The sequence below is a fragment of the Sturnira hondurensis genome, unplaced genomic scaffold (genome assembly GCF_014824575.4).
Source record: "Sturnira hondurensis isolate 20B ecotype Veracruz unplaced genomic scaffold, ASM1482457v3 Scaffold0007865, whole genome shotgun sequence".
NCBI lineage: Eukaryota > Metazoa > Chordata > Mammalia > Chiroptera > Phyllostomidae > Sturnira > Sturnira hondurensis.
Genome location: NW_028080496.1, coordinates 9,120,507 through 9,143,236, shown reverse-complemented (window position 1 = coordinate 9,143,236; position 22,730 = coordinate 9,120,507).

Genomic DNA, 22,730 nt, shown 5'->3' with positions numbered 1-22,730 from the left:
TTCCTATGGGTGGTGCTTTCTTCTTGCAGTTAGTACCCCTGTGTTACTCATCTCTTGATTATTCTTTGTCAATCTTCTTCCCCAACACCCACGTCACCCCTATTAAAGTCTGTCTGCTGCACTACTGAGTGAGGTCTTGGTTTTCCCGACTGGATGCTGAGTGGCACAAGGGTGTGCCCCCCAAAGTGTCTGAAAGCTCAGCTCTATCACACAGGAGAAGCAAAGGCTCATGGGAGAGAAATCTTGATGTAGGAACGGAAGGGGACAGGCACGTCCAGGTGACTACTGGGACAAGAAAGGGTGAGGCTAGTGTTTCCATTTGGGGGTATGGCTTGGGAGCCAGATCCTAGGGATTCAGTCTCCCACGCACGAATGCAAATGGGAAATGAAAGAACGAAACCGGGCGTGGCATCCTCTCACTCGACGAAGTTGGAATTGCGCACAGAAGGCGCTCCCGGCATCCGGTGGCGGAACGAATCGGGAGCGCGTCTTTGTTTCTGCTGCAATGCCCTGGCTTCCGCCGAAGTCCCAAGAGGGTGGGGACAGTGGCCAGCAAGAAAAAAAGGGAGTCGGTAAAGGGACGGGGGTAGAACACAGAATCACTCAAGGCCAATCCATCATCCGGCGCCAATTAAAGGGACACGTTGGCAAATGCCTAGACAGGGCCCGGCTATAAGCCCGGCATAATGAATGGCTGAAGATGGGTCCACAGGACGTTCTAGAATTAATTCAGCTGTCAGGGAAGAGGCAGGATGATGTAAGCTGTAGGATCGAGGTAATTTATGAGATTTTGGAGAGTTTTTAGCTTGATTTTTCAGTAATAACTGCAAGAAGGTCAAGGACGAAAACTCTATACATGTAATTTTTAAAATTAAACGGTTTCTTAAAAAGGCAGTTGGGTATGGATGTTATAAATCAGCTGAGTAGCTCATTGGCCTGATGGAGGATGTTGTTCAGGGCACATAAATAAATTTACTGAAATCTGTGCTTAGTTGATCTGCTGGCTTCTCTAGTATGGGACTGTATTACAGTTAAAACACTGGTCAGCAAGGAGCCTTTTTACACGTCTGTCATTGACTCGTTACTCATGTGGTCCAGAGCAGTCTCTCACCTTCAATGCCTAAAATATTCTGGCCACTTTATGGACGTTGCATTCCAACAGGGGGAGAAGGACGTGATTAGCTAAACTGATTTCTTTTTAAGCGCTCAGTAAAGGAAGCATTATAAACAACAAAGTCACAAGGAATATGACAAAACTAAGACAATATTCTCAATACGAGAAATTGTTAAGAACGGTTCGATCTTGGAATTAAGGAGTGACATGGAGGAAGAGAAGCATCTATTTTATAATTTATCTCTCTGTATTTTTTCAACTTTCTGTTAATAGAAGCTTGCTTTACTTTCCATATTAAAAACGTGAATAGGCCCCTGGCCAGGTAACTCTGTTGGTTAAAGCATCGTCCTGCTATGCCAAGGATGCGAGTTCAATCCCCAGTCAGGGTACATACAAGAATCAAGCAATGAATGTATAAATGAGTGGAACAATAAATCAGTGTTTTTCTCTTTCTCTTCTCTGTCTCTCCCCCTTCCCCCTCTCTCTAAAATCAATAAATATTTTTTAAGTGAAAATACTAATAGCTTGAGCCTTGGCTGGTGTAGCTCAATGGATTGAGCGTGGGCCTACGAACCAAAGGATGGTGGTTCGATTCCCAGTCAGGGCACATGCCTGGGTCGTGGGCCAGTTTCCAGCAGGGGATGCACAAGAGGCAACCATACATTGATAGTTCTCTCCCTCTCTCCTTCCCTTCCCCTCTAAAGCTAAATAAATAAAAATCTTTAAAAAATACCAATGGCTTGAAAGAAAATGCATGTAAAATAATGTGTCATGGTATTTCCAAGGTTGCCATATTGCTTTCTGCTTTGAGAGCCAGGCACACTGTTACGGAAGAGAGCAGCATGCGATCTGTGTTTTGCAAATAGATTATGTTAGAGAGTCAAGTGCATGGAACATAAACATCTCCACGAAAGTGGGGACATCATGATGTTTAAGTTCATGGGACAGACAGGTACATGGCATTGAAAAGAAATGTGTCATGAGGAGTGGAAGTAACTTCAGTGGTGCTGGATGAGCTTATTACAGAATCCAGGTAGTGCAGGTCCTGAAGACTATAGGGTATCGGTTAGGGTATCCGTTAGGGTACCCGTTCAGGCAAGAGCTGATGATGGTGTGGACAAGGGATGCCAGGAGGTCTAACTCAAAGGACTCGAGATGTAGAGTGGCGGACACGCAGGCTCTAGGCTGTAAAGGACAAAAAGGAGTCAAAAATGACTCCAAGCGATTTGTCCCTGATCACTTGGGACAAATGGGTGAAGGTCGGTGCTATTGATTGGAAGGACGACCCCCAAAGGCGAATGACTTCACCCCAGGGAAATCAAAGGCTCAACACTGGAAAAGTTCAACCTGAAATGACGATTGGAGAGGGAACTTGAAAATCATCCGCTTAGACGTGGTCTTTGAAGACTTGGGGATGGAAAGGGAGAGACTCCGTGGTCAGCGTGCCTCTCGGGCCATAGCATGACCTAGAAATTATATGCCTGCCTTGAGGTGCAGGCGATCTCAGGGGAAGATCAGCTTTGGGAAGGATGTTTTTTTTTTAAAAAAAGAAGAAAAGCATCATAAGCCAGTAGCAGCTCAAAGTAACTTAGTAGCATATGTTGTACTGCTGAGAATGTGGGGGATGGGAGGGACTAAAAAACTTGACCAAGATCTCCCAGGTCTTTCTGACTCTGACTCTTCAGCCCTCTTCAGCACAGGCGGCAGCCTGACGGGAAGCTCACTGCAGAGAGAAGAGACCAACAAGGCAAGGATGGGGCCTCACAAGCAGTGAATTTAAAAGCAGGATCAGGGTAGAGATTTAACCCAAATTTATAACTCCAGTGGCCTTAAGCAAAAGAGTCATTAATGAGTCCCTTCGCAAAAAGGGACTGGTATTAAAAGGCCCCATAGAAGTGTCTAGGGTTCCTTTTAGAAAGACTCCTTCTATATTGGTCCTAATTGTAACTGGCTGTCCCCATGAGTTCTTTGGGGAATCCCAAGAATGCGCCTTGGTGTGCCACCAAAAAGTGGAATTAGGAAATGACTCAGTTGCCAGGCGATTTCAAACTCTTTTCTTCCCTTATGCCACATGCAAAAATAAATACAAGGAACAAGCGTATAAATAAAGATAAGTATACTCCAGTTAGTTGCATGCACAAGAACTGGCCCCAGATGGATTTACCGTTTAAATGGCCCCAAACAGAGAATTCTCATTTCAGCCCGGACAAAGCAGAGAGCCAAAAAGCAGAAACTCGCATCCTTGCAACAGGAAACACCTGATATGGAACAAAGTAACAACTTCTTAAGAATCTATCGGAGACCTGAGGTCACCTCAATGGTCAGCAAATGGCCATTCCAAAGCCCAGAAAGGTGAAGACACCTCTTAGGGGATACCGGTGACAGTCATAGCAATGGGGACTTTTTCAATGGAAAAGAGACGGAAAAAAAAATCTAAGGGGATATTCTGATGAAAAGGGGGATTATTGAACGGTTTTGAAATGATTTAATAATAGCAAGCAAAAAACAATGGCTATCCAATCAGATAACACCTCAACTGGGTGGGAGATATTATCTGATCCAGATGTGGCGTGCTGAGGACAAAGTGGGTGTTACATTGTATTCTGAATGGCAATGTATTACCTGAAGCTGATCATGAGGAAGCATGACACAAACTCCACATTCAAACATCCTGCTCCCCCCAAATGCCAATGTCATATTAGACTATGAGGAATTAAAGCATAAACCTTGTATTTTGCATGGTAGTTCAGTTTCCATATGAGTGATGTCCTGTGGCACTTGTCTTTCTCTGACTGGCTCATTTCACTCAGCATAATAATGTTCTCCAAGTCCATCCATACTGTCACAAAGGGTAAGATTTCCTTTTTCTTGGCTGAGTAGTATTCCGTTGTATCAACATACCACAGCTTTTTTTGTCCACTCATCTACTGATGGGCACTTGGTGTTCCCAGATCTTGACTATTGTAACTAATGCTGCAATGAACCTAGAGGTGCGTAAATTCTTTTGAATTCGTGTTTCAGGTTTCTTCGGATGCATTCCCAGAAGTGGGAATTACTGGGTCATAAGGCTGATCCATTTTCATTCTTAAGAAACCTCCGTACTGTTTCCCACAGTGGCTGCGCCAGTCTGCATTCCCACCAACAGTGCACTAGGCTTCCATTTCCTCTACATCCTTGCCAGCACTTGCTGTTTGTTGATTTATTGATGGTGGCCATTCTGCAGGTGGGAGGTGATGTCTCATTGCGGTTTTAGTTTGCATCTCTCTGATGGTTAGTGTTGTTGAGCATCTTTTCATAGGTCTATTAGGCAACTGTATGTGCTCTTTGGAGAAGTGTCTATTTGGGTGCTTTGTCCATTTTTTAATTGGGTAGTTTGGGGGTTTTCTGATCTTGAGTTTTATAACTTCTTTATAAATTTTGGATATTAACTTTTTATCAGATGTATCATTGGTGAATATTTTCTCCCATTCAGGGCACTGTGTTTCATCTTGTTGATGGTTTCCTTTGCTGTGCAAAACCTTTTTAGTGCAATAGACTCCCATCTATTTATTTTTTTTTCTTTCATTTCCTTTGCCTGAGGAGATATATAAAAAAAGTATTGCTACGAGAAATTTCTGAGATTTTACTGCCTATGTTTTCTTCTAGGATGTTTATGGTTTTGAGTCTAATGTTGTATGTGAAACCTAATGAACAGAATAAACTAACAAACAAAATAGAAACAGACTCATAGATACAGAGAACAGACAAAGAGCTATCAGAGGGGAGGGGAGTCAGGGAGCTAAGTGAAAATGGTGAAGGGCCCAGGCTGGTGTAGCTCAGTGGATTGAGGGTGGGCGGTAAACCCAAGGGTCGCCGGTTTGATTCCCAGTCAGGGCACATGCCTGGGTTGTAGGCCAGGTCCCAATGGGGGCCATGTGAGAGGCAACCACACATTGATGTTTTTCTCCTTCTCTTTCTTCCTCCCTTCCTCTCTCTCTAAAAGTAAATACAATATTTTTTTAAAAGGTGAAGGGATTAAGCAAAACAAAACAAATCAGAAATCTCTTAGACACAGACAACAGTATGGTGATCACCAGGGAGGGTAAGGGGGGGATTAATGGTGATGGAAGGAGACTTGACTTGGGGCAGTGAACACACAATACAGCATACAGAGGATGTGTGATAGAATTGTATACCTGAAACCTATGTAATTGTATTAGCCAATGTCACCCCGATACACACAGTAAAAAATCTTTTAAAGAAACACAGTCCTGCCCTGGCTGGCGTAGCTCAGTGGATTGAGCACGGGCCTGCGAACCACACGATCGAAGTTCGATTCCCAGTCAGGGCACATGCCTGGGTTGCAGGCCGGTTCCCAGTTCTCAGCAGGGGACTCACCAGAGGCAACCATATATTGATATTTTTCTCCTTCTCTCCTTCCCTTCCCCTCTAAAAGATGAATAAATAAAATCTTTAAAAAAAAAAAGAAACACAGTTCTAGAGTATTGTAGGTAGTTGTCCTGTTAGTGGCCGTGTCCCGTAATCCTGAACAGCGCACCCTCCAGTTGAGACAGAGGAACAAGCTGATGCCCTGCAAACTCTGGTGACAGTGCTGAGTAGCTGGGGACCCTGGACAAGGTCCTGAACCTCGGTCTCGGCTTCCTCACCCCCAAATTAAAATGAAACAATTCAACCTCGCCTTTGGTTGGATTTGAAGGAAGCTGGGGGGAAAAAAACAAAAAACAACTAAAACGTAAACCCTCTAACTAACTTTGTTAGGTGCATTTTGTCCTCCAGTTATTGATAGAGTGACAGGATAAAGTTAAATTAGATTTAAACACTGTTTACAGGACAGGAAGCAAGGTAGATGGATCACGTCTGATTCTTCAAGTTTTATTGTGCGAAAAACTTCATGATATTATATTGCTCTGTAACAAATCCAGCCAACTTAAATAGACTCCAGGAAAAAATTTGAATCAAGACCTTGTGCCCTGGCTGGTGTAGCTCAGTGGATTGAGCACAGGCCCGTGAAGCAAGGGGTCGCTGGTTCGATTCCCAGTCAGGGCACATGCCTGGGTTGCAGGCCAGGTCCCCAGTAGGGGACGTGTGAGGCAACCACACATTGATGTTTCTCTCCCACTTTCTCCTTCCCTTCCCCTCTCTCTAAAAATAAATAAATAAATAAAATTTTTTAAAAAGACCTCGTTACTTAGCAGAGCCTCTTTAGTTCCACCCTGCATGTCGGGCAGTTACCAATAACATCTTTTTTTTTTTTTGGCCTGGTATGTTGTTTATTTTTAAATGTACAATGGGTGCATTTGGGAGTGCTGGGGCTAAATGTTCTCATTTCAACTAGCAGGAACAAGAGAAGAGGGTTCTAGCACACATCACTATGTACGATTTATGGAAAAAGTAAAGGTAACTTCATATGATTATGAGAAATACCTGCTTAATGGCACCATTTGGGCTACCATAGGAGGTCTAGAAATAGAAAGTAACATGTGATCTGTTGTTGCAACCTGACGTTACAGAGAAAGTCCTGTACCTAGCCCGTCATTTTGGGTCTAGTTAAATATCTAATAACAAATTAGAAGTAATGTATTCATTCATCACAACAGGTTCCTAATCATAACAAGAAGCATTTAAAAACTAAAAGCAGCTGCAGAGTGGACTTATTAAAATAGGATATTTCTGTGTGTTTCTACGCATTATTGTGTCCTTCAGTGGCTTCTTGTCTGAATTGAAACTTCCTTCTAAACATGTGGCTTTTGTGTCCAGACTAGCAGAGTCATGTGCAGATACGAAGAAGCTAATTTGCCTAAATGCTGTTGTTGGTCATTTTTTCCTAAAACAATATTCTTTAGAAAACCTAGGTGGGTGATCTTTGAGAAGGAATATACATCTATTTACTACATACATAAATATTTTAGACACATATATTTATACAATATATTTGAATTGTAGGCACATCTATTTTTCAGCCCGTGTGAGTATTTTACAATACTTCCTTCTCATAGTCATCCACTGATATATTTAAAAATTTAGGTTTGTCATTTGAGGTGCTGCATAATTTACCAAAGACCAGGTTTGCCCGTGGCATTCAGGGATTGGCTCATTTCCAGAGGCAAGTTCACGTCAACGAGAAATTGCTGGCGTGCTCCTGGTGTCCGAGGCAGGCAAGGTTCCAGAGCCCCACGGGGGGTCCCCCAGAGGTCGGCTTCCGACGTTGTTATAGAAACCGTCTCTCACAAAGAAAACCCAGAAGCGACAGTTTCTGAATCCAAAGAAAAGAAAACAATACTTGTTTGCAGGCCAGGTGTAGAAATTCACTTACGCCTTTCTCGCAACTGGAAGATGTTTGCAATGGAGAGAGGTACTTACGTACGTCCCTTGAAGAATTGGGGTGGAGAGTCCCAGTTGGGAGTCGAAATGGTCCTTTCTACCTACGCAGAACTGGGAATGAATTAGTGCTTGGAACAGCATGGGGGTAATGTGCCACGCATTATGAACTTGGAGAAATTCAGTGCAAATGCACCAGCCTTTCTCTCACCCACTGTCAGCTTCAAGCTGACTTTCAACACCTTCCCTGACTTCTGCCCTGTTTCCCAGGCTTCTGCTCACCTGTCACGTGTCTCTCCCAACCCATTTATTATGTTCTTTTCCTTTCTTCCTTCGCTCCTGTCCTCAACACCAAGCTCAATCTTTGCCAGTTTTTTTTTAATCCTCACCTGAGGATATGTTCATTGATTTTACAGACACAGGAAGGGAGAGAGAGAGAAACATCGATCAACCAGGAATCAACCAACAACCCAAGTACGTGTGCCCTGACCAGGAATCGAACCCACAACCTTCTGGTGCACAGATGGAGCTCCAACTAACTGAGCCACGGGGCCAGGGCTGCTTTTTCCAGTTTTACTGAGACATCATTAACATACAGCACTGTGTAAGGTGTGCAGCATAAGGATTTGACACGTGTATGAAGCAATGATTACCACATTAAGTTTAGTGAACATCCATGTCTCACATAGATACAAAAAAAGAGAAAGACACCTCTATTTTTCCTTGCGACAAGAGTCTCTGGTCACGACCATACATCTCTTCTTGCCCTTCTTGCCAAATTCTCCGAAAAAGTGGTTCGTATTCATGGTTTCCATTTCGTCACCTGTCAACCGGCTCCTCTGTCCACCACATGGATGGGGACATGAGGAACAACCCGGTCACCAGGCAGAACAGACCTCTGCCACGTGGCCACAGAGTTGTTAAATCCACCGGGAAATTGTCAGTCCTTAATCACTCCCTCCCTCCCCTGTGGTTCTCACGCCGACTTTCATTCCGTTCCTTCTCCTGCTTCTCCTCCTGTACCCCCGTGATTTCTTTTGCGGGATTGCCCCCCTCCATGGCCTTTAACAATGAAGTCCCTCATCTCATCTACTTCTCATTTCACTCTAGTCTTTGTCCCTGACGGATCCCGTCTAAGTCCGGGGCATTAGTGATTAGGGCTCCAAGGGCCAACAACGCGCAGTGTCGTGTAGCATGCAGAGGGTCCCCATGCCTTTAAATCCAAATCTTCAACTCTCCTCTCTCCATGCCCATTTCGGTGCCTCCCTTTCATGCAAACTTGACATGTCCAAAACCTCGCTTAGTGTTGCCTCGCCTGATGGGCAACCCCCCGCATCCAGCTATACAAATGTAGAATGGCCCCCGAATTCACCGCCCTTGCCCCCAGGACAATCTGATCCATGGCCCAATCCTTTTGATTTTTCCCGTCCAGTTTTGCTTAAGTCCCTTTATTTTTTTTCGTGATTTCTCCTATCATTGCCAAGCTGTCATCCTGCCTTGCTTGTCGTCCAAATCACATCACCCCCTCTTTTCAAAGGACGAATCTAATTCTGTGACCTCCCTGCTTAACCCCGTGAAAAGGTTTCCCGTTACTCTCAGGGGCAGACGAAGTCTCCAGGTAGCACAGCCTGGTCTGGCCAGTGAACGTCTTTCCAAGTACGTCCAGTACGTCCAGTACCTACTCCTCCTCGGTCCCTCCCCTCCAGCCCCAGAGCCCGCCTTTCTCTAACATGATATTCTGCTCCCCACCATCAGGATTTTGCACATTTATTCTTCTTTCTCCAACTCTTCCTCTCATTCCATCTAATTTTCTTTTACTCATTCTTTAGGTCTTAGACAGCTCAAGCCTAAGGCCGCCTTCTTAGAATCCTCTCACTGCCAATTTTAGTCATATTTCTCCATTATGTATTCCCATAGGGCATTTTTCTTTTTTTTTTTTTTGGTCTGTTTTGACACTCACTTCGTTTTGTCTCTAACTCTCTTTAAATGTTCATCTCTGTATTTATTTGATGATGGTGTCTGGTCCACTACAGCATTGGCTGCATTAGAACCGAGAGGTTGTATGCTCACTCCTGCACCCCAGACCCGATGCGTAGCACATAGTAGGTACTCATTAAATATCTGTTGAATTAATGAAAAAACCCTGGAGTAAGTATCTTGAAAATAAAGGGGGAGCATTTTTGTCAACATGATTACGTGTTTTTCATACTTTCATATTAGTCCATAAAATAAGCATTATTGGAGGTCATTCGTTTTTGATAATGAGATGTTAATACTGGTTGTCACAAGTCACATGGTACCTTTAAGCATCCCCAGTAGGAGAACAGGCGCCTGCTCTCACAGCTGTAAAAGCCAGCAGAGCCCTGGCTGGTGTAGCTCAGTAGATTGAGTATGGGCCTGCAAACTAAGGTATCGCGGTTCGATTCCCAGTCAGGGCACATGCCTGGGCTGCAGGCTGGTTCCCAGCGGGGGACTCACGAGAGGCAACCATACATTGATATTTCTCTCCTTCTACCCCTCTCTAAAAATAAATAAATAAAATCTTTGAAAAAACCCAGCAGGAACAGTGGGCAAGCAGTCACCAAAACTTGACCTAGTGACCTCTTTCCTTGAGCCCCTAGGACGGGGCTCCCCAACCTCTGGGCTGTCGACAGGTAACGGTCCAGGCCTGGTAGGAACCGGGTTGCACGGCATTCAAGAGATGAACTTGAATGCAATGCACTTGAATCACCCCCAAACCACCACCTCTCTCCCCATCGTCGGTGGAAAAATTGTCTTCCACGAAATAGGTCCCTGGTACCAAAAAGGTTGGGGACCACTGTTGTAGGACTTACCTGGACAGTCTGTCTCTCTACTCCTTCACTTTCCATCTGCTCCTCACATTCTGGCCACTGCCTTTTAGTTCTTAAAAGCCTCCCTCCCTGGCCTTGGGGTTTCATCGGGTGACTTACATGGGCCTCAAGAGTGAGAGAATACAAAGATGCTGTTATTTTATAATATTTCAGAGAGACATCTGCACAGACCCTGTCTGTGTGAATGAATGCAGTAACAGAACGTACTAGAATAGCAATCATGCAATGCCTACTTCAGGTCTTGACCTTCAAATGTGCTCAATGAACATCTACAGAATTGAGGTCTGAGGAATAATGGGGATACCATACATGGGTGTAGGAAACCCCAAAGTTTCCCGTATGAAGAACCCAGGTAAACGTCCAAAGACACAGAATGTATTATTCATGGCTAGCATCCCATATTCTGCTCACCTCTCTGGCGTTATCTTTGTCCCCAGAGACCCCCCCTTTGAGGTTGAATGACGCATTAAGCAATGCCCAGAGTCGGTAAGCAAATGAAAGCTGGTGTCCCCAACCACGCCACCATCATGCCACTTGAGAGAACGCCATTGGGGAGAGTACACGTCACATGTCCCCATGTACTCTCCCCAGTGACTTGTCACCGTGACTTGACTTCCAGAAAAGGCAGAGTAGTTGATTGAACGCCACCGAGTTTAGAGTCAGAAAAAAAAAAATCGGGGACAGGGGGCGAATCTTCACTCTAATCCTCTTTTGCTTTGCATGAATCACCGAGGCTTGACAGGTCACTTTCCTCCAACGGAAAGTGGAGCTAATAGTGTCCTTATTCCAAGATCGTAATTTGGATGACCACGTGATCTAATGGCATCATGTAACATCTGTGACCTTGTCAAATCTTGCAGTTGTCACTTCAGGAGCCAGAGAAGCACAATTTAAGGAGCTAATGCTGTTCATTTGTATACAAGCATACATACCTATATATGCTAATTACATACACGGATATTTCAAAGGGAAAATGGTACACTGAGTATAGATAGCATTATCATCTAAGGCACAGTTCTCTCTTTGCCCAAAGAGAGAGCAAATTCCCTCGCCATTTGACCATCTGTGAAATTTTAAACCTTCTGCAAGACAACACATTTCACAGGTCCAGTCTTTTTGTCCCCAAAACCTACTCCCACCGCCCAAAGCGGCCGGCCCAGCTGCCCGCAGGGCGCGGCAGAACGGAGGACTCCTCGTGGTTTCAGAAAAGCAGCCTGCAAAAACACTTAGGGAAAAACATTACGTCCAATCTGGAAGATTAATGTCAGGTTCAGATGTTCAGATCTGAGTGGGGAAGGGCCTGGTCTACTTCAGACGGAATCTAGTTGTCTCATTTTATACCACAGTTGTAAATCTGAATAAAATTAAAAAGAGATCAAACCCCGTAGACAAACGCTTTGGCTAAATGCCGTCGTCTCCTGTGATCTGAATACCAACGACTGCGTTGTATAGTCATGTATAAAGGGGCTGGGAGGTAGGCAATAGTGAGGGGAAGGGGTCATTAATTTCAGCCCACCCAGAAAGGTGTTAACTACGCCCCATCCTTCTGGCCAGATGATAATTAAGCCGCTTCTTTTGTGCTTCCCCCGAGGAGGCATATATACTATATTACCCTACCACAGTCCGCGTAGGGCCATCACACTGAATCAAATCCTGTTTACCCTCAGCATGGGGCAGGCTCGCCCAGCTAGAGTTTTATTTTTAATTGGGGTTCACAGCGCAGTGAACAGCCCCTTTGCTGAAAACTCTGGATGGCCCCGGGGCACGTTTGGTTAACTCCCTGCCTGCCAACGCCTCCCAGCCTTCTCAGGGATCGCTGACTGTCATCCATTAAACCCATTTCCTCTCACAAAAGGTCTGGCACACTTCTCACGTGACAGGAGTCCTCTCCACTCTCTCCAAAGAGCTTACGATGTTCGCAGGCAATGTGTTCGTCTTCATGCTTCCCTTTTGTCCTTCTGCGTTGTAAATCCATTGTTCGAATGGAAGACGATGTTCCGTATTTTCACATTCATTTTGATCCTGAAACTTGGAGATGTTTTGATGACTTCCCAAGGTCAAGGGGATGGTGAATTAGAAAGCCAGGTGTAGGTTGTTCCCAGCACTTGGGCCAGGCGAACATGAACTCCACCCTGGTGACCTCCTGGTGACCTCTGAGGGGTGGTTTTGGGTGACAATAGAGACTGTGCCACAGATTTCATTTAATTCGAACTGAAGCCACAGGCTGGCCCCTGAGGAGTTGCCAGGAGGCACAGTTTGGAGCTGATGGGTGCCATTGACCTTGATGCGACAAATAATGACATTAAGGAGCAAGACCAGGGCAGTTCCGTGGGTAGGGAGACATCTGCTTAGTAGTCACCTAGGCTGTCCCCTGTCCATATGCCTGTGTTAAGTGGCACTTAGGTGAGGGAACAGAGTAGGAAGAGCTTGAAATCAGATTGGATTCAGTTAAGGCCCCTCAAACTCAGTTCCATCCCATGATCGAGATGAAGGTAAAATATAAATTTCACCAGCCTGCAACGATGACTCAGAAACAGAGCGAATGGCAAGCGCCTGATGCGGAGCATATGATCTTCATTCATATCATTATGTTTTCGTCGTCCTCCTTTGCGTACATAAGTGTATACATCTCACCCCTGACTGTTCTGCGAGGATTTCATAGGCACGGATGTGGCAGACCCGTCTCCCACGGCCCCAGTGAGGAACTCAACTGACGTTTGCTGAACTAATGCCAGCCTTCCAAGGGGCGTCTCAATAATGTCTCACTAGAAATAAAAAATGGCCAGAATGCATCTTACACTGTGAGTATTACGCCAAGCCCAAGGCAGGGGTTGCTGTTCACTGTCAAAGTCAGGTCCGATGAACTTGACTCTAGAGGGGTAAGAGACCCACTGTAAAAGGAATATAGATTATTTAGCGCCTGATGGAAATGGGCAATGGGTGGGAATCCAAGGATTTGGGCGGGGCTAGGCAAATGAGTGGTCGTTCTTTGGAAGAGAAAGGTAGAGAAAAACTCTGGAGAAATGTGCACTTTAGATACGCGTAAGGTCAAGTTCTGTATCTCAGAGAGAAGGTGACTGTGAGGTACCCACAGAAGAGTGGATTGATTGACTGGGAAGAATTTCAGACTATCCACATTTCAAACCGGGTGCAGTGAGAACGCCCCCCCAAAATGGCTCACGTATACCTGGCTGGGGTGGGGGGCAGTCGGCAAGACTGGAGTGACAGGTTCTAGAACACTCACCCCCACACTCCTACCCCACCCCCGGCTTCCGTCAAACCAACACACGCCTCATTTTGCCCCCGCTTCAGACTTGGCGTTCTACATTTCCTTTTTGCATTAGGGAGAAAAAAAAGTTGTTTGTAAAAAACAGATTCTCTGAATGAGTGGGAGTGAATGAAGAATTCCAGTGTCTACTGCTGTGGCAATAAGGTTTGCCTCCACAGCTTGGCATTTAAAAAAAAATTAAACTCTGGATTCCACCTGGCAGATTTCGGGATATGTGCATTTCAGGCCAAACATCAACAACCACAAAACCTCTTAGGAGAGAGCTAATTCCAACCTCGGGCCCAGGGCTTCTTGGGGTAATGCACTACCTGCTGAAGCGCATTAATATTTCAGATGTTAGGGAGGAACTTGCGTCCTGTCTACCCGCCCCACGCTCCCAGCAAGGGCATGCCAACAGAGGGGAATGGAACAGCCTGCCCCAGGCGAGCCCCACATTTAATTGGCACGAAGATAAAGGAAGAATGTAGGCAGATCAAAGAAGACGTTCGAAGAAACGAACAGAGATAAACGCAAGGGAAATGCAGGTATTGTTTTTCGCAATAACGTGCCATTGGCGTGCTTCTGCGCAAAGGGGCTTCTGTGCCCAGAGCAGTGTTTTGACTTCTTTCTTTCAAGATTTACATGAGAATGACTTCTTCGGTTGTCATAAAATGCAGTGACAACACGACACGGGGACACTGGGCACTCAGTAAGAATGCAGAGGAATTTAAAGACACTGAAATCTGTCCACTTTACTCAGCGGTGGAGTCTTGGTGAGTCCTCCCCAAATATCAAAATATAAGTAAGACCGAAGTTAACACTCTCTTTGGAAAAGCAGAAAAATAAAGGGCATTCATCGCAGACAGTGAACGTCATTTTGCTCACTCAGGCTTGCTCGTCTCTGCAGAACAAGGCTGGGCAGAATCTGGGCCAGAGAGCAATTTCTTCCCTGAATATGAAAGGGGACTTTAGGTTCAGCCCCATATTCTCTGAAACTAGTACAGTGTACATAATATAATACATTTTCCAAAGATTTTTAAAATCCTCGTAAAGTATACATTCCAACAAATGTTCCACTTTAACCCTTTTTTATCGAATGCATTAGGGTGACATTGGTTAATTAAATGATGTAGGTTACAGGGGTGCAATTCTACATTCCATCACCTGTGTGTTGTATTCTATGTCCACCTCCCCAAGTCAGGTCTCCTTCCATCACCGTTTGTCCCCCTTTACCAGCATCTACCTCCCTGGCCTTCCCCTCTGGTCATCACCACGCTGTTGTCTGTGTCAGTGGGTGTCCCATTCCGTGACATTCAGTACACTCACAATATTATACGCCCATCTCTGGAGCTCTTTCCGTCTTCCCAAACTGAAATTCTGGACCCATTAAGCATAACGCCCCTTTCGCCCTACAAATGGCCTTCTACTTTCTGGCTGTATGAATCTGACTATTAGTCAAGGTCCTATAAGACCGTTTGTGGTGAAACAGGCAGTATTTGCCCTTTTGTGCCTGATTGGCTTTCTTCAGCCCAATGTCCTCAAGATTCATTCATGTTTTCAGAATTTCCGAATTTCCTTCCTCATTAAGGCTGAGTGATAACATATATACAGACCACATTCTGACGATCTATTCATCGATCGATGAGAATATGGGTTGTAAGGCATATTTCTGAATGAACAGCAGGGCGAAGGAATGGATGAATGAGTGAACAAAATTAATAAAGAAGTAAATGAGTGAGGTGGAAAGAAATGAACACCTTGGAGAAACAGGGAGCCAAATAAACATCTAGTGTGACGTTACTCACTGCCGACTTGGGTAGGGGACCCCCCCCTGTACCTCACTCCCTCATCTACCAGGAAGGAGGGGAGATGATGCAGTTAGAAAGCTAAGCAGCACGTAGCAGACTCCCCCCCAAAACGTTAGTCACCCTCCCTGTGCCCGGCACTCCCCACCCCGAGATCATCTCGCCCTCAGCCACCTGCGTGGAGCTGAAGGCGGAGTCTGGCATGTTGGTCTCATTCTCTGCGGCACAGAATAAAAACATCTCAAAAGCATCTGCATCCATTCTGCCCCCCTTTTAAAGCGCTGTCACCCACCCCAAGAAGTAGGGTCACCTGTGACCTCTCTGCACAAAAATAAAATTTCACTTTGCAAAACTGTGTCCAGCAGTAACTGCTGCTTGACAATAGAGTGTGTGAAAGGAGACTCTCGGGCAAATATAGCCCAAACTCCTGGACTCAGATTTCTACGGCCGTCCGAGCCACTAGCAAGCTCCTGTCTTACTCCAGAGAAGTTGAGGAGACCAAGCAAAACGTATGTGGCAAACCTGACCCAGGGAATCTTTCATGCCATCCTGTGAGCTTAAGATGTGTGCTTGCCTAGACCAGCAATTTTCCACCGGTGCGCCGCAAGATTTTTAAAGCATGCAGTACCCCACTGCTTAGTCTGGGGCCCTGACTTCTTTTCCCTTCGATGGTCAAATAAAAAAATAACAACAGCCAACACAATAACAGTCGTCCAGTGTAAATGAATCCAAATTCCCTCTAGATTTTTTTATCAGGTCGGAGAAAGCTACATTTTTGGGTGTGCCGCAGAATTTTAGGAATTAGTCTGTAGGTGAGACACAGACTTCCGTGAGACACAGAAGGTTGAAAGTCGCTGGTCTAGACCTTGAGGGGACTCCCTGTGGGTCCAGGACTTATGTGAGGCCAAGACTTGTGCCTGTTTGAACAGCCCACACAAGATTTTCTGACCCAAGTGCACCCCAGCCAGCTGAGGCCACAGTAGCCCCTGGTTCCCTGTGAATCCAGACCGCCCACCTCTCCCAAGGAGGGTGGACAACTCAAGTGCCTTGGGTCCATTTCTTAGTCGGCCTGAAGGCCTCTGAGAAAGGCAAAAGAGCCAGCTACCTTGGTTTCCAAATACGTCAACTGAAGTAGCAGCCCCAGGGGGCAACAAGTGCCCCATGAAAGATGCTCTGAGGGCGGCCATATTTCTTTTCATTATCACCTTGTCATCGGTGGTCACCTGGAGCCCTGGAGAGCTCCATGCAGTTGCCTGGAAGCAGGAGTTCTCCGCCCTGCTTCAAAGGGGTCGACAGTCCGGGGGTGGTTAACCCCTGGCAGCCCAACGTGAGCACACACACGCAGAAACATTTTCTCCGTCCGGGCACGCAGCATGGAGAGTTGCGCACCGGTGCCTCCACCTAAGGAATCAAAGCCTCCGGGGGTCGCGGGTGCAAAACACCACGGAAAAAAGAAAACCAGGGTTCTAGAGCTGAACCGTCTCGGTTCCCGGACGGTTTTAAAAACAGGCGGGTCTTTTGCACATGACCACCCATTCGGGTAGTGAGCGGGCTCATCGCAGCCATTTGATTCCCTTGCGCGCAGGAAGGGGAATGGAATTCAGCGGCTTTCATTCTTGCTGCTGGCGCGCTGTAGCCGCGCACTTTGATTTTCTTTCGGCTTCTGAAAGCCCAGCTGTCCCTAAGGCCAAAGAGCTCATAGCTGATCTTGTTTACAATTGAAATGCAGGTAATGCCCCTAATACAAAAATCGGTAACTACCCCCCCCATGCAGGCTATGCTATATAGTATTGCATTTGCCTCCCTTCTAATGAGCTAGTCTTGACAAAGTGAACACATTTTAAAATTTATTCTCAATTAACTTATTAAAAACTACATATCGAGAAATTGTAAAGGAGATGGGGAAGGATGATCAAACCAGAGAGCACGTTTGCTCTCTGTATGTAGCACAGATGACAACCCGAGCTTGATAGACTTGATGGTGGAAGGTTTATATATACGTGTACTTTTTTTCTTTCAGATTTTTCAGCCTAATGTTACAAATGGAATATTCAGTTATCGGAGGGTGGAGGATTTTCAGCGCAAGGGCTTCTAATGCGGCAGTTGGAGAAATAAAAGACGCCTCCCTGACGCGGCGGTAATAAAATGGGGGGAACGAAGATGAGCGTCTTCATCGAAGTGTTTGTACAGACGTGCCACGTCCCCGTAATTGCGGAGGCCAGTGAATTAATGAACCCCCTCTCTAAGTCCCCGTTTGAAATGATTTCGATGGTGTCTGCTACCCGAGCTGCTTTGGAAAAGCCTGTTGTCTGCAGCTCCGGAGAAGGGCCTTGAACTCCGCCATTCAATCCCTTTCAGCCCATCAGCTGAGTCTAATTGCCAGAAAGCACAGGAGACCCCAAGCCTGATTGTTCCCCCAGCTCCTTTGAGGTTTGGAGGCATGAAAAGCAAAAGGGGGGGAAAGAAAGGTTCCTTTTGATCTTCTGTTTCGTTCTCTCTCCCTCTCCCTCTCCCTCTCTCTTCCTTTTTTTGTCTGCGCACTGCCGCTCCGAGAGTGACACATTTCTTTATCAGCCTCCTCCGCCTTATAAGGACAATAATTAATAAGGCCTTTATAAAATGAGGCTTGAATTGGTGTCACCTCAGGGGTGGTCTGGGGCTCTGAAGTGAACCCTCGGTGGGCCCCGGCCTTGTCTGGTCCCTGCGGAGGTCAGGTTTAAATACCCTGACCCCAATTTTCAGTCTCTTTCTCTAATGAGGCGATTCACACAAGGATACAAAATTATACGAGGAGGGACAGGAGACAAAAGAGCCAAGGTGTGGTTAACACCACCCTGGCCACATTTTATTATTGTCTTTGTACTGTGACATCACAGCTCTGGATATCCTTAGAGCAGAACGCTACGCCGGCCCCCCCACCCCCGGTTCCCATGGTGAACTTCATGGAATGACTTCACAGTCCCCCTGTGAGCTGCCTGTCACTTGACAAGCTCCAAAGGAGTGGCCTGCTCAAGGGAGTGACCGGTCGCCAGGGCCCGCCTCGGGCTACAGGGATATCACCGAAGGGGGCTTTCTGAATATTGGCATCCCCCATTTCTTCCGCTGGCTTGCATACACCTGTGTTATTTGTATCCATAGAACTGGACAGGCTTATCACATCGGTGTCAAGAGTTTTAAACGAGCCCCCGTATGCGTTCTGTGTCACGAATCTGCCTAAAGGCAGGCTGGCTTTGAAGAGGGCAGGGTGGAGACACAGCCTCTTGCCCAGATGTCTAAGATGCTTTTACAGTAACTCAGTAACTCCGGTAAATTATACGCATGCTTTGTCCCAGAGTTGCTGACAACGGGGTAGATGACCTACGTGAATCATGTCTTTTTGGTTCTTATTCTTTTTCCCCACTAATAAAATGATGGGAAAAGGGAGTTCTAGAAGGACGTGTAACGATAGGTCTTTTTCTCCATTGCGATATGACTTACTACATCTGATGCATTTTGATCCATACTTTTGGAGGGGGGAGGGGATTCTCTATCCAAAAACAAATACATAAAAGGAAAGGAACCTACACGGAGAGAATCCAACAGAAAAATATACAGCCAAGTTCCACATGCTAAAAGACTACAGAGTCAAGGAAGAAAGTGTGGCGAAATGGGGACTATAAATCCACTTACACAAAACGAAATGAAAAGAGAGGTTTTCATTTCAGAACGATGATTTTCTTTTTTTGTTAAGCGAGGAGACCTCTTTCATTTCTGCTCATAAAGCTTGGTATCCGATACTTTCAGATGAATTCCAGCAAGCTAATCGCTGTCCCAGAAGAATCACTAGCCATTGACTTTGTACAAATATGGGTAATTAAAGAAGACCACTGTCTCTGAATAATGAAGGGAAGAAAATGTATCATAATAGTAGATTTTATGATGACACGGCTGATTCTTAATAGCCTCTATCTAATAGGAAGTGGGGGCCCTCGATGCACTCTGGGTAAATTGCTTTCATCTCAGAATTCCATTCAGTGGTGCCATGATGGTTTCAGAATTGTTTTGAGGTTCAGGCTAAAAAAAAAATGTCAGCGAACTTAAGGAGAAAAATTCCTTTGAGTAAAAGGAATATAAAATGGTAAAAGAGAGGAAGAGGAAAGAGTTTTTCTCAACAATCTCCGCCTCGCAGCAGTATGGCAGGAATGAATCTCTTGGCCCTAATGGGAGTTGCTGGGTCAAGTGCAAAGTTGTGTCCAATGAGCTGCGAGCAAAGTGGCGTGTGTCACATCTGGGTCGTGCCTGTCACTGCCAAGGGCAAGAACTTCCAGGGTTCTCTTCCCGCCGGCGTGATAACTGACATAGTTAAGGTGGTAAGGCCCAGTCGACCTGGGTCTCTTCAAAGTGAGGTGTCTGTGTCCCCACCAGGACCTTGGGCCAGGACTTGACCTCAGCGGTATAAAGGCATTGAGATTTTAGGACTGTGTATCTCTCTGCAGCATAATGAGGTTGATGGGACAAATCCCACCCAACTGAGCTGAGACGAAGTACACTGTTTCCCCTTGAGAAGGGCTGACAGGAAGATGTGAAGGATACTATCTCTATGGAGGGGGTTTTCCTACAGCTTGAAATTGTTGCTCACCACTAAAAGCTATTTGCACAGGAGTGAAGACGAAAGGATATCGACTAACTAATCTCCCTTTAAGCCACGTCAAAGGCAGCATGGTTCCGTTAGAACATGGAGAAATATCGAAGAGCCAGAAATGGACCGTGAATATCCGTAGTATTTTTTTAGGGAATTATTTTCTTCTTTTTGTTTTGCTTTTGGAAAACACCACGCATGAAGTCCTAAGGATGAGCATGTATGATACACATTAAGGTACTTCAGTTCGTAAAACTGAAATCGGCCGTTATAAATGTAAATAACTGGATAGCACCAATGGAGAGACATCCATTTATGGATTATGAATCAGGAAAGTATGAAAGAGTCCAGAGAGGAAGTGTCTGTGGCAACTGGAAAGACCTGCCGTGCCTAAAGATATTCAAAATAAATAAGGAGAGCAACAATAGCGAGAGTAATAGCATTAAGGAATGGAGTGGACAGATGAAAGCTGGGGTCTAAATTCAGCCCTGTGACACCAGCCTTCCACACCGAGGAGATGTCGTTAGAGTGTTCTCAAAACTCTCTCAAGAGCTTTAAACATGCAACAAGTTGGGTTTTTTAATTAAAACAAGTTGGGTTTTTTTCATTCTCACCTAAGGACATGCTTTTTGATTTTAGAGAGAGGGGAAGGGAGAGAAAGAAAGAGAGAGAGAAACATTCACTAATACCTCCCACACACACCTGGACCGGGGATCGAACCCACAACCCAGGCATGTGCCCTGACCGGGAATTGAACCTGTGACCTTTCAGTTTATGGGATGACACCGCAACCAACTGAGCTGCACCGGCCAGGGCAAAACAACTTTTTAACATAAAGAAGTTGTTTTTATATTAAAAATATAAACTCTTTCATAGTCAAAAGATTTTCAGAGCTGGAGATTGGTTGATAAGTCAGATCTGAAATGATAGAAAGTTTCAAATAAATTATTGTCAAAAGTGCTCAAGGAAAGACCTGGTTTGGGTCAGAAAAGCAAGCTGAGGAACTGAGACGGCACATCAGTGACTATAGGAATTTTTGAAATGCGGGCCTGTAATTGTTTATCTGATGTCACAGCCAGACGTGTTTTGGAATTCAGAGTTCTCGGGTTTGGAAGGTAGGTTACCTGGTAGTCTCGGTGCGGTCCACGGCGGCCCCCATTTCTTCACCATTCTCTGACACAGTATTTTTGACTGATATGTGAAGCTAGTCACACTGAGTAGGAAACAGAGAGAGAGACAGGACAAGTAAGGTCTATCACGAAATAAATTATAGAAAAACAACAATTTGGCTTTTGTAGCTTTTTTGGAGTTCAGAATCACAGATGATGAGTTATAGATCTTCTCCCATGAAGGCAGGCTTGGTGGTGATTGCAAGACCCAGCCTCTAAGCGGTCCTGTTTGTTCTCACCATTGCTCTCTCTCTACGGCCCATCCATCCAAGTACATGAACACTTTCAGGACCTATTAGTACATGATAGAGGAGTTTTCTCATTTTTGTTTCCACCAAATTCCTCGATTCATGTTTACACCCTGATTCCAAAATCCCTGTACTTGCAGGGGCATGAGTTCCAAATGTAACCAAGGAGACGGCGCAATAGCAAGGAAGGAGTTCCCACGGAGAATGGGCCACAGGGGCAGTGGCCTAAAAGGAACTCGTCCCATAAAACTACAGCCTCGGGTGCTGTTTGTAAACGAGTGTGTGTCCTGTGCGTGGGGCTGGTTCCTGCAAAAGCAGCCCCACTCCCTGCCCTCTCCCGGCAGGTCCATTTCCCCAACTACCACTGGCGCAAGGGGACAGTTTCCTTTATACACTATGAACATAACTGTACTAAGTTACATTTACATGTCATGGAACGGGGGGCATACTTTAAAAATGATCATTTCTTTCCCTCCTGCAAACTCACAGTTTGAAAACACGGCTTCAATCCCTCATGCTTGAATGGAAGCCACACAAATCATCTGAAAGCTCCCGTAATTCTTCTAGTGTCTTTTATGGCTTTTTTGGTTGGTTTTTAAAAATAACATCTTTTTATTTCATTCATGGGGTGATACATGCTGTTTTCCAATTTTGAGGACATTTTTCAGCATTTGCCAGTGAGAATGTGGGCCCCCTCGTTGTGGTCCATTGGTCTGTGGTGTGGCGTGTGTGTGTGTGTGTGTGTGTGTGTGTGTGTGTCTTTTTAAATACCTTTTGATGCAGAAAGTTAGGCTGTGGTAGCAAAGAGAATGTGTACAAAAGATCAGAGAAGCATGAAATAAGATTTTCAACAAACTTCTCTTGCTTCTAAGTAAAATTAATTTCATAATGTAAGATTAAAACTCATATATATATATTTTTTTTGACAAAAAGAAATCTCCCTGGTATCAAAGCACTAACTTTATAGTCTCTTTTCACGTTCGCCAACTCCCAGAAATGGTGTTCAGCTTAACTTGCGGCTTAACCACATTTGCAGTGCTCCTGCGTTCTAGTAAGCAAGTGACTGGAAGGGAGGCTCAGGGCTATTTCCCCCCAAGTGAGTCAGAAAAACTTCTCTACTGTGGAGGTGGATATAAAATCTGGGAAAATAGGCAAAGTCACTGGGTTTGTAATAGATTCTCTTTTTGGAATATACTGAAAAGGAGGGATGTGTCTAAAATACATTTTCCCTTTTTTGGGAAAAAAGGGAAAATGAATCATTTTCCCAAATGATTATAGGGGCGATGGTGACATAGTTATAGATTGAGGAGAAAATCCAACATTCAGGCTTTCTCTGAG